This window comes from Papio anubis, chromosome 3 (assembly GCF_008728515.1).
Source record: "Papio anubis isolate 15944 chromosome 3, Panubis1.0, whole genome shotgun sequence".
Lineage (NCBI taxonomy): Eukaryota > Metazoa > Chordata > Mammalia > Primates > Cercopithecidae > Papio > Papio anubis.
The window spans coordinates 100,889,311-100,900,815 of record NC_044978.1 but is presented as its reverse complement, the minus strand read 5'-3'; the positions used below and the strand labels follow the sequence as shown (position 1 = coordinate 100,900,815).

The 11,505-nt window shown below is 43.7% G+C and overlaps 1 long non-coding RNA gene and 1 pseudogene across 2 annotated transcripts; one reads left to right on the top strand and one right to left on the bottom strand.

Annotated features, from left to right (window-relative positions):
* Positions 1-384: 384 nt before the first annotated feature.
* Positions 385-2,320, bottom strand: LOC108585985 (annotated as a pseudogene).
* Positions 2,321-6,525: 4,205 nt separating this feature from the next.
* LOC103884443 lies at positions 6,526-9,795 on the top strand. Of its 2 annotated transcripts, XR_647039.4 has the most exons (3): positions 6,526-7,150; positions 7,245-7,420; positions 8,918-9,795. It is a non-coding gene; the product is annotated as an uncharacterized LOC103884443 (long non-coding RNA). The 2 variants fall into 2 exon arrangements; XR_004182768.1 differs by having other exon boundaries at positions 6,526-7,420.
* Positions 9,796-11,505: the final 1,710 nt, after the last annotated feature.

Here is an 11,505-nt window from a genome sequence, read left to right as displayed (position 1 = left end):
GCCCCAGCCGCACCTCCCCAGCTGCAACCAGTGTCTTTGCAGCAGCTGCTCCAGATGGGCTGCTGCCATCATCAATAAGTGGAATGAAATTTCATGCAGTCACTGAAAAGAAAGGTTTAAATCTATAAACATTGCCATGAAAATAACAATAAAGAAGTGGTATGTATAATATCCTTTTGTTGTTGTTTGGTTTGTGGTTAAAAAAGAAAATAGAATAATAATGTGATAGTAAATGTATAAAAATAAAAGTGGGGAGGTGGGAGAAGAGGAGAAGTACACACCAAACAGTTATAGTGAGGATCTTGAGTGGTGTGGATGAAATTATAGAGAATTTTCCCATTTCTATAGTAGTCAAATTATTATTATTATTATTCCTTTTGACTGCATTTATTTTAATGCTGAATTTACTCCTGTGCCATAAGTTTTTGTTTATTCAGTTTCTTCTGGGATATCTTTTTCTTCTGGGAAAACCTCCTCTTCAGGTTTAGGAACAATCTGTTCCTTTTCAGTAAGGATCTTCTCTGTGTGGCAGGGAGAGCTCGTGTATGGGTTAATCCGACCATGAGCTCTGTAGGTCCAGCGGCGCATCTTAGGTGCTTTGTTCACTTGGATATGCTCAATGACTGGAGAATCTACATCTAAAAACATAAGTTCAGCATTACTCTCTGCATTTTTAAGCATGTGCACCAAAAATTCAGCACTCTTTTTGGGCCACCGACCTTGTGTCCAGCCCCACTGCTTGGCCTGGGCACACCTGCCAACTCCACCATTGTAACATCGGGATGGTACGCACTGTTTCTGTAAAGTGCCATCTTTCAGATACTTCATGGCTTTTCATATATGCATACCCTTGATGGCCTAGGTAGTTTCACGAGTGTTCTTAAAGTGAACACGAAGATTGGAACTTCTTGATTTGCATGATTTTTTGGGGTTCTCCAGGTCACATGAATAGCAAACCATTTTCGCAGATTACCTCAGGCCACTTAGGGAAAGAGAACGTGTTCAAATTATTACAAACTGTAAAACTTTGTAATAATAAGAGCCAATATTTCATTGAGGGTTTGCTACCAAACACTATCCTCTGTTCTTTGCATGCATTACTGCCTTTAGTTATCTCAATTGTCCTTTGGAGGAAGTTCTGTTATTTTCTGTGAGGAATATAAGGCATAGGTGAAGTTGAGTGTCAGATAGCAAGACAGTAAGTGGTGGAGTTAAATTTCAAACCCAGATCCTGACTCAATAGTCACTATATTATGGGGGTTCTCACACACACACACACACACACACACACACACTCACACCCACAGAGTGCAGTTAAAATCTTTACAAGGGCAATTACAAACAATAAAAATGCCAACGATAAAATATTATCTGAAAAAGTGACCCACAAAATGTGTGTGCACTGTGATTTGTGATTGTTCCATACATAATATGCATCTGCAAAAGGACTATAATCATCCTCATCCTTATGATGGCAACCTTTTATTTATTTGTCAAATTGCAAAAGTAGGCACCAGCCATGAGCCGAGAGTTGAGCTCATTTATACACAGTTCAGATGGCCAGGCTGGATTAGCTTTCCTCCTTCCTACATCACCACCCTGGGCTCATCATGCCACAGCATCATTGTCAGTGTCACTGATAGCCTCCCCAAACAGTACCACAAATTTTTGAGGCAATCGAGGATCAGAGAGGTGAAGTGTCTTGGACAAGGTGGGACAGTGAGGAAGCAGCCAAGCATGGATTTAACCCAAAGATTTTCCAGGTTTGGCCCAGTTTTTCTACTTCCTACTGTGTTGCTGTTTCATTTAATCTTATTTCTTCCTCCTCCATCTAAGAACAGAAAGCTATTCTCTCACATTCTTCTCTGAGTTTTTCTCTCTCCCCCTACTCCTCCTCCCTCTGCACCTCTCCTGTCTCTCTCCTAACCTGGCTCCACTGCTTCATTGCCCTGCACATGCCCACAATGGCCACTCTGGCTCACAATCCACATAATTTGGTATGCACCTGAACTTCACTCTGCTTACATTCCAACTCATGTATTCAAGTCAACCCCTGCATCACATGGGTGTTAGTCAATAGATTCCGGTAACACTTGGGCCTATTTTCCATCCTAATCAATACTAAAATATATCTATTACACTGTTTCTTGTTATTACCACAGAAAATTCTATTTATCTATGATATAAATTTCCACAGATTTTTAACAATAGCTTTGTTGGAATCCACTCATAAAAAATTAAAGGGAGGTGGCCAGGCATAGAGACTCATCCCTGTAATCCTAGCACTTTGGGAGGCCGAGGTGGGCGGATCACCTGAGGTCAAGAGTTCAAGACCAGCCTGGCCAACATGGTAAAACACTACTCAGGAGGCTGAGGCAGGAGAATCGCTTGAACCCAGGAGGTGGAGGTTGCAGTGAGCCAAGATCGCGCCACTGCACTCCAGCCTGGGTGACAGAGCGAGACTCCATCTAAAAAAAAAAAAAGAAAGAAAAAAGAAAAATTAAAGGGATGGGATCATCAGAATGGAATTTTTAATTGTTGAGGGAGAACGAGAAGAGAATAAAATCTCCAGGCGTTATTAAACACAGAGTTGCAGATACTCTGCTTCAAAGGATTTTGGACAAACTGCCAGGAGGTCAAACATTTCCAGTTTCAGTGGAAACATAATTTAGCTAATTTCCTAGAAAAGAAAGCACATAGTTAATCCAAGTCTGCTAATTAATCTAAGAGAACACACTGGCTCTTGATGGCATTTTCCCCTTTGGGAGAGGAAAAAATAACTCTGCTTATAAATTAGTGTTTTCTTAAACAGACAGACTGAAATTTACTGCAGCTCTTCAGGGATTTTCAGCTTCAATAAACCAGTGGGAAAGTTCTTCCTTGCTTGCATACATATGCTCTGTTGCCCCATTGGCAGAGGCCTCCCTCCCTTACTTTCCCTTCTTCCTCTCTTGCTTCTCCTTTCCTTCTTCCCTTCCTCCCTTCCTTCATTCCTACAACAAATACTTATTGAACACCTACTACATGGCACATATTGTTATATCCTAGTGTACAGCAGTGAACAAAAAGTAGTAAATAAATATGTTAGATATGTTAAGTACTTTGGGGAAATATGACGCAAGAAAGGGTCAGGGAGTGCTGGTGGGGTGATATGGCTTGGCCATGTCCCCACCCAAATCTCATCTTGAATTGTAGTTTCCATAATCCTCAAGTGTCATGGGAGGGACCCAGTGGGAGGTAATTGAATCATGGGGGCAGTTACCTCCATTCTGTTCTCATGATAGCGAATGAGTTCTCATGAGATCTGATGGTTTTATAAGGGGCTTTTCCTCTTTTGCTCAGCACTTCTCCTGCTGTCACCATGTGAAGAAGGACGTGTTTGCTCCCCCTTCCACCATGATTGTAAGTTTCCTGAAGCCTCCCTAGACATGCTGAACTGTGAATCAATTAAACTTGATAATTTCTTCTTAACTACACAGTCTCAGGTATTTCTTTATAGCAGCGTGAAAATGGACTAATACACGAGGGCACTCTGAGATTTTAAATAAATGGCCAGGGAGGACTCATTAAGAAGGCAACACTTGAGCATAAACCCAAGCAGGTGAGGGAGGAAGCTTTGCAGCTATCTGGGGCAAAACCAGTAGGAAAAGTGCTGCCACTGGAGTGTGGCTGGAAGTTTGAGAGCAGCAAGGATCAGGCCTGGAATTAGAGGAAGGCAGAGGAGGTGAGTTGAGCAAGTGCAGGAGTGGATCTTGTCTTTCTTTCAAATTTTTATGATTTGTATATCATTAATTTTTTTCACATTCATTTTGATATTGCATTAAAATATTACTGATCTTGACTACTGAGGTTTTGGCATCTTGAAGCGAGTACTCACTAGCTTCACTCTAGTCCAGGCCCAGGAGCCAATGTAGGGGAGTGGAGTAGGGGTGAGGGTGTGAGTTAGGGAGAGTGATAGAAAATGAAGTCAGAAAGAAAGGAGCAGGGGAAGATGCTAAGGAGCTTGGCTTTTACTCTGAATAGGATGGGAAGTCATTGAAGGGCTGTATTCATTTTCTGCCATAACAAACTACCATGAATTTATTGGTTTAAACAACACAAGACTGGGCGCAGTGGCTCATACCTGTAATCCCAGCACTTTGGGAGGCCGAGCGGGGTGGATCATGAGGTTAGGAGTTTGAGACCAGCCTGACCAACATGGTGAAATCTTGTCTCTACTAAAAATACAAAAATTAGTCGGGTTTGGTGGCATGCATCTGTAATCTCAGCTACTCAGGAGGCTGAGGCAGAATAATCACTTGAACCCGGGAGGCAGAGGTTGCAGTGAGCCGAGATTGAGCCACTGCACTCCAGCCTGGGTGACAGAGCAAGACTCTGTCTCAAAAAAACAAAACAAAACAACCCACAAATACGTTATCTTACAGTTCTATAGACCAGAAGTCCAACACAGGTCTCACCAGGCTAAAATCAAGTTGTTAACAGGGCTGCTTCCTCACTGGGAGCTTTGGGTGGGAATCTGTTTCCTGCTCGTTAGGTTTGTTCACAGACTTTAGGGCCATGCAGTTGTAGAACTGAGGTCCCCTTTCCCTTGTAGTTGGCTTGTGGCTCCCTTCCTCCATTTTCAAAGCCAGCAAGGGAGGGTCAGGCTCTTTTCATGTCACATTTCTCTGATCCATTCTTCTGTCTTCCTCTCCTACTGTTGAAGACTCATGTGATTAGACTGGGCTCCCCTGGATAATCCAGGATACTCTCCTCATCTCAAAGTCCATACTCTAAGCACATGTACAAAGTCCCCTTTGCTATGTAAGGTAACATATTCACAGGTTCCAAGGATTAGGATGTGAACGTCTTTGAGGAACCATCATTCTGTCCACCACAAGGGCGTTGAGCAATGGAGCAACTGCTCACTTTGCAACTGAGAATGTGTCAGTCTAGTTGCTCTGTTGAAAATAGCTGGGGGTGAGAGGAGGAAGCCCAGGGAGGATAGGGCAAGAGGCAGGAAGCTGGTATAGAGGCTGACACAATAATTCAGGGGAGAAATAATGGTAGTTTGGACCAAGGTAGGGGGTAACTCTGGAGGAGTCAAGGCTAGATAAGGTGACAATAAGTTTCAGATGTCAAGTTGGCTAAGCTACTGTCCTCAGTTATTCAATCAAACACTAATCTGGGTGTTGCTCTGAAGGTATTTTATGGACATGATTAAAGTCCTTAATCAACTGACTTTCAGCGAGGGAGATAATCCTAGATTGAAGGTGGGCCTGATTGAATCCGTTGAAAGGCCCTAGAGGAACTGAGGGTTCCCTGATGAAGAAATTCTGCCTCTGGATGGTAACTCCGCTCATGCCCAGGAGTTCCAACCTGCCCTTTCTGACAGCCTGCCCTGTGGATTTCCCACTCGCCTAACCAGTCCCATGATTATGTGAGGCAGGAGAATCGGGCCTGGAGGCAGGGAACCTCACGGCTTCCTAGAACTAAATCAAATGGAAACACTGCAGCTGTGACAGGAACTATACTCGTCATTTACATAGAATCTACACCAAATAAATAACTTTGTAACCTCACTTTAGCCTCTTCATTTACATAGGGCATACACCAAGTAACCAATGGAAACCTCTAGATGGCATTTAAACCCCAGAAAATTCTGTAATGGGGCTCTTAAGCCCCTATGCTCGGCCACTCCAACCCCGTAGAGTGTACTTTCGTTTTCAATAAATCTTTGCTTTTGTTGCTTCATTCTTTCCTTGGTTTGTTTATATGTTTTGTCTAATTCTTAGTTCAAGATGCCAAGAACCTGGACACCCCCAACTGATAACATATGTAGGACAATTCCTTGCAATAGATCTCTTAATATGACTCTCCTACTGGTTCAGATTCTCTGGCTGAATCCTGACTGATACATCCTGAATAAGTTTGAATGTGGAGCTGACCGGCTAAGCTAGTGTGTTGGAAGTGGGATGTGAGAAAGGGAAGTCCAGGATGTTTCCAAAGTCTTTTGCCCGGAGCAGCCAGAAGGATGGCTTAGGTATCTCCTTCTAAGGTAGGAATCACGAACGCAAAAGCCACCTGCAAAAACCTGTTCAAGGGTTGGTGAAGGAAGAGGCCCAGTTTCCCCTAAGGAAGCCGTTTCAGAGTGGGGATGTGTATAGGCAGGAACGGGTTGGAGTGCTTGGCCAGCTCTGATGTGGGCAAGCTCCAATTTAAGGGGGTGAAATAGGGAATAAACTCACTGCTGTGCTCCATGCCACTCATCCAGAAACACTGTGGTTTTCCACTGCATTCTGGAATCCTCAGGAAATCTAGAGCAGATCTTTTTACTGTTCTCTGCTGTGAACCCCACCTCCCCTGCTGCTGTGTGCTCTGGGAACGAGTTAGCTGAACCCTGAGCCAAAAACCAACAAGGAGTGCTGAATAGAGACTTTATGCAGTTGCTCTGTGGGCTTTTCTTCTTGTGAAGGAACAGGGTGTGCTTGAAAGTAAAAAGTGAGTTCTTTTGTTTTGTTGTTGTTGTTATTGTTGTTTAAATCTTCCTGGAAGGCAGAAAGAAAGAGATAAAAAGGAAAAAACAGCATTTGTCACTTACAGTGCTCTGGTTAGCACAGTAGCTGGGCCCCTGAACCCTCTGCAGGCCTCCCAAGCTGGCACTGAATAAAATGTGAGAAGTGAAAGGAACTTTTCCATGAGTCTGGCAGCGCAGACAGACACTGAGGTGGCAGAGCTGTCTGGTCCCAGCCCACATGCAGAGGCCTGCAGCTCCTCCTTCCAGCCCGCACCCACTAGAGCTTCTCAGACGGGCCGTGTCCTGAGAAGGATGTTGCCAATGCAGATGTTTGAGAGGCTCACTGATGAACAAATCAACAGAGCAGATTTAATCTGAAGGGATCCAAATATTGTGCTTCTTTGGACTCATGGAAATGGCGAAAGATTTAACATCAGGAAGCACTTAAGTCAGCTAATTTCTAGAGCCTTCTTCCTCCCTGTTACTTGCTTCTAGATTGGATCACCAGTTAGACGTCAGAACCAGACCTTTTTATGCAGACAAGTACCAATTAGTTGTTTTTCCTTCCGAAGCCAAGTCCTCGAGTTTCAGGTCGACTTCAGTTGATTTCTGCGAGGTCTTTGCTTTCTCTCCGCCAGAATACTCACTGCTGAGGTAACAGCAGAGAAGGTCCTTAGCACCTTGTATCGGTATAGGAAAGAAAATGAAAAATGTTTGTCTCACCTCTTTTTGCTGCTGATCTCTACAGGAAGGCAAAAAGCCCTGAAGAGCCTGACTTGGAATAAAAACATGCACCATACAAGATTTTTATGAGGATTAAGTAACCTGGGCTAAAATATTTTGGAAGCTGCCAAGGGCTCTACAGATGAGCTATACAGAGGCATTTGCTGAAAACTGGCCTGGATTGACAAGCACAATGCAAACGTAAGGAGCTGAACAGCCTCTGCAGTCCCGGGGGGATGGCAGCCACACAAGGCATGTACCATGCTGGGATGATGGGAAAACCAGTGTCTCAAGAGGAGACTAGAAGAGATTCTTGGCCCAGCAAAAATGCTAAAGAGGGGGAGAAATTTTAGGTAGCAAAGCCAAAAGTAATAGTGATGTAAGATCTGTGAGGTTTCCCCTTTCTGTTCACTAGGACCGTAGATGTATGAGAGACACATTCAGGGTTAAGGTCTCATTGGAGGACACATCCCAGAGGCCTGTGGGGAACCAGCTCAGAAGGGTCCTTGTTACCTGCATCTCAGAGCATGCATGGAGTGACAGACATGCAGAAGTAGGGGATTTGGGGAGTACAGGGAATTTGGTTTCTAGATGTATTTCCAGACATTCCATTGGCCAAACTTCTTTTTTTTTTTTTTTTTTTTTTTTAGACGGAGTCTTGCTCTGCCGCCCAGGCTGGAGTACAGTGGCCGGATCTCAGCTCACTGCAAGCTCCGCCTCCCGGGTTCACGCCATTCTCCTGCCTCAGCCTCCCGAGTAGCTGGGACTACAGGCGCCTGCCACCTCGACCGGCTAGTTTTTTTTTTTGTATTTTAGTAGAGACGGGGTTTCACCGTGTTAGCCAGGATGGTCTCGATCTCCTGACCTCGTGATCCGCCCATCTCGGCCTCCCAAAGTGCTGGGATTACAGGCTTGAGCCACCGCGCCCGGCCTGGCCAAACTTCTTTTCTGATAAACTGGTGGTCTGCAGACTAGCAAGAGACCTGAATTGGCCATGTCTGTCTCACATTTCAGCTATTCCCAGGAGTGCTTGGCAAAGGAAAATGCGGGTGAACAGTTTGACAGCAAATTGCCTTGGAAGCCTGCAGAAGGGTGTACTCCTAGGGAGGATGATAATAAAGCTAGTGTGTACTTATTGATTATTATGATGTGGGCTAGGCACTGTTCTAAGCATTTTATGTGTGTCAATCCATTTGATCCTCAGTACAATCCTATGAAGTAGGATGACTGTTTTTCCCTTTTAATGGATAAGGAAGCTGAGGCACACAGTAGTTAAGTAATTTCCCCAGGTCATACAGGTAAAGCCAGGTTTCAAACTCAGACTGCCTAGCTGCATCATCTTCCAGTAAATGGATAGAGCATACTTTCCAATCAGAAAATGAAACAGTAACATGCTAACAAGGGTGAATATTTGTTTGGACTAAGGTGGCCTGTAAAGACAGGATGTTACAACTTAGAATGCTAAAATGCTTTTGGCTACTGCATCAGTAAGGATGCTTTTGGCTGCAAGTAACAGAATAACAGAATAACTAACCAAAAACGGTTAAACAATAAGGACATTTGTGATTTCACATAGCCATAAGCCTGGATGCAGTCCAACCTTTTAAGGTCAGGGATGTCATCAAGAATCCAGATATTTTCCATTTCTTGATTCTGTATTCCTCAGTGTGTCTGCCATGTCTCCCTCACACTTACAAGGTGGTTGCGACAGTTCCAGGCATCACATGGTAACAAGATTACATCCAGTGAAGAAGGAATTTCTCATAAGACAGTCAGCAGACTTTGCAGGTAAATTGGACAAAATCAGGTCTCATATCTATGTCCTGGCCTCAGGGGAGCTCAAAATGTGAATAGCTAGAATTCTCAACTCTATAGAAAGAATAAACAACTCTAGCAAGTAAGAAGAAGGTAGGGTGAGAGGTGTTGGGCTACTGATTTGACCATTTACTTACTACATTTCTTTTTCCCTTTTATTTACTTCTAAGGTGAAGATACACAAAGGATAGATCAAGGTCATGATTTAATGCAGATGGTTGAATTATGATCAAAAAAAAAAAAAAAAAACACAAAACTCCCGTAGTCAGCTCCAGCCATATTTCTGACCTGAGGCTGGGCTTAAGGTCTACACAGCTGGAAACATCCATTTCTGATGCCAGCTACATTATTCCCTGATGAGAACAGTGTCAGCAGTGAACCCCTCATCACTCCCCCCACCCAACCCCCACCTTTGCGTCCCAGGGTATTATCAGTTGTGTCAGCCTAGAGTCTCTGAGTTTGGTCTGGCTCTGCCCCTCCCCCATCCATTTAGAAACAATCTATTTCTGTTTCTTTCTCTCTCTCTCTCTCCTGCTTCAATCTCATGTCTTCCTGCTGACTCTAAAGAGACAGCTGACCAATGTGGGAAAGATTTAAATTGGGTTATTCTCTCTTAATATAATTTTTGTAAAATACTATAAATGAATTTCTTCCTGGCCGCCAGAGAGAAGTACTACTATTTCTAGCACCAGACTGACAGGAATGGTGCCTGTTAGGATTAAGTTCAGCTGCAATGGGGACATTAAATATGGCTTAAACAAGACTGGGCTGTATTTCTTGCTCATATAAAAGTCCTGGTATTGTCACCAGAACGGGGTCCTGATGCAGACCCCAAGAGTGGGTTCTTGGATCTTGCACAAGAACGAATTCAGGGCGAGTCCACCAAGTAAAGTGAAAGCAAGTTTATTAAAGAAGTAAAGAAACAAAATAATGGCTACTCCATAGACAGAGCTGCCCAGAGGGCTGCCAGTTGGCTACTTTTATGGTTATTTCTTGATCACATACTAAACAAGAGGTGAATTCATCATGAGTTTCCGAAAAAAGGGGCAGGCAATTTCCAGAACTGAGGGTTCTTCCCCTTTTTAGACTATATAGGATAACTTCTGGAAGTTGCCCTGGCATTTGTAAACTGTCATGGCACTGGTGGGAGAGTCTTTTAGCATGCTAATGCATTATAATTAGCATATAATGAGCAGTGGGGACCATCAGAGGTCACTTTTGCTGCCATCTTGGTTTTAGTGGGTTTTGGCTGGCTTCTTTACCACACTCTGTTTTATCAGAAGGGTCCTTGTGACCTATATCTTGTGACACCAGCCCTGCTGAGCTCCTATTTCATCCTGTGACTAAGAATGCCTAACCTCCTGGGAATGCAGCCCAGTAGGTTTCATCTTCATTTTACCCAGCCCCTGTTCAAGTAATGGAGTCACTTTGGTTCCAACGCCTCTGACAGTGTAAGCAACTCAGGCTAGTTAGAGTGCTCCACAGTCAACTGACCCCAGGCTGCTCTGGGCTTCTGCTTTTGTGGCTGTATTACAGTCCACAGAAGCCCTTCAGTCATCACATCTGCCTTCCAAACAGCAGGATGGGTGAAGAGGGGATGACAAGCCAAAGAGCATATGCCTCCTATAATTTATGGAAATTTCTTGGAAGTTATCACACAGCGCTGCCACTTACATTCTGTTGGCCAGAACATAGTCACATGGACACATCTTGCCACAAGTGTAGCTAGGAAATAGCATTCTATTAGTTAGGGTTCCCCCAGAGAAGCAGAACCAATGGATGTGTATATATATAGAAAAAGATTTATGATAAGGAATTGGCTCACATTATTACAGAAGTTAGGAAATCCAAAATCTGCATCAGGGTAAACAGGCAGGCTGGAGATCCAGGAAAGGCTGGTGTCCTAGTTCTAGTCCACTGTAGAATAGGAAAGAGCCAGTGCTGTAGATGAAGTCTGAAGTCTGAAGGCAGGCTGCTGGAGAATTCTCTCCTCAGAGGAGGAAGATAACATATTCTATTTTATTCAGGCTTTGTGGTCTATTCTTTTCTTTTTGGTCTATTCAGGTTTTCAACTGGTTGGATGAGGTTCCTCTACATTATATAGTCTGCTTTACTCAAAGTCCATCAATTTAAATGTTAATGTCATCTAAAAGTACTCTCACAGAAAACACCCATAATAATGTCTAACCAAATATCTGGGCACACTGTGGTTCATCCAAGATGACACATAAAATTAACCATCATGGGCATCTTCATTTGAGGCAGCCCGTGGTGTCTGCACTCTAGGGGAAGGGTCGGCAAACTACAGTCCACAGGACAAATCTGTTTTTGTAAATAAAGGTTTTGGGAACTCAGCCACACTCATTCATGTGCGTATTGTCCATGGCTGCTTTTGTATTACCATGCCAAAGCTGAGTCTTCTAATGAGACCATATGGCCTACAAAACCAAAATTATGTACTGTATTTGACT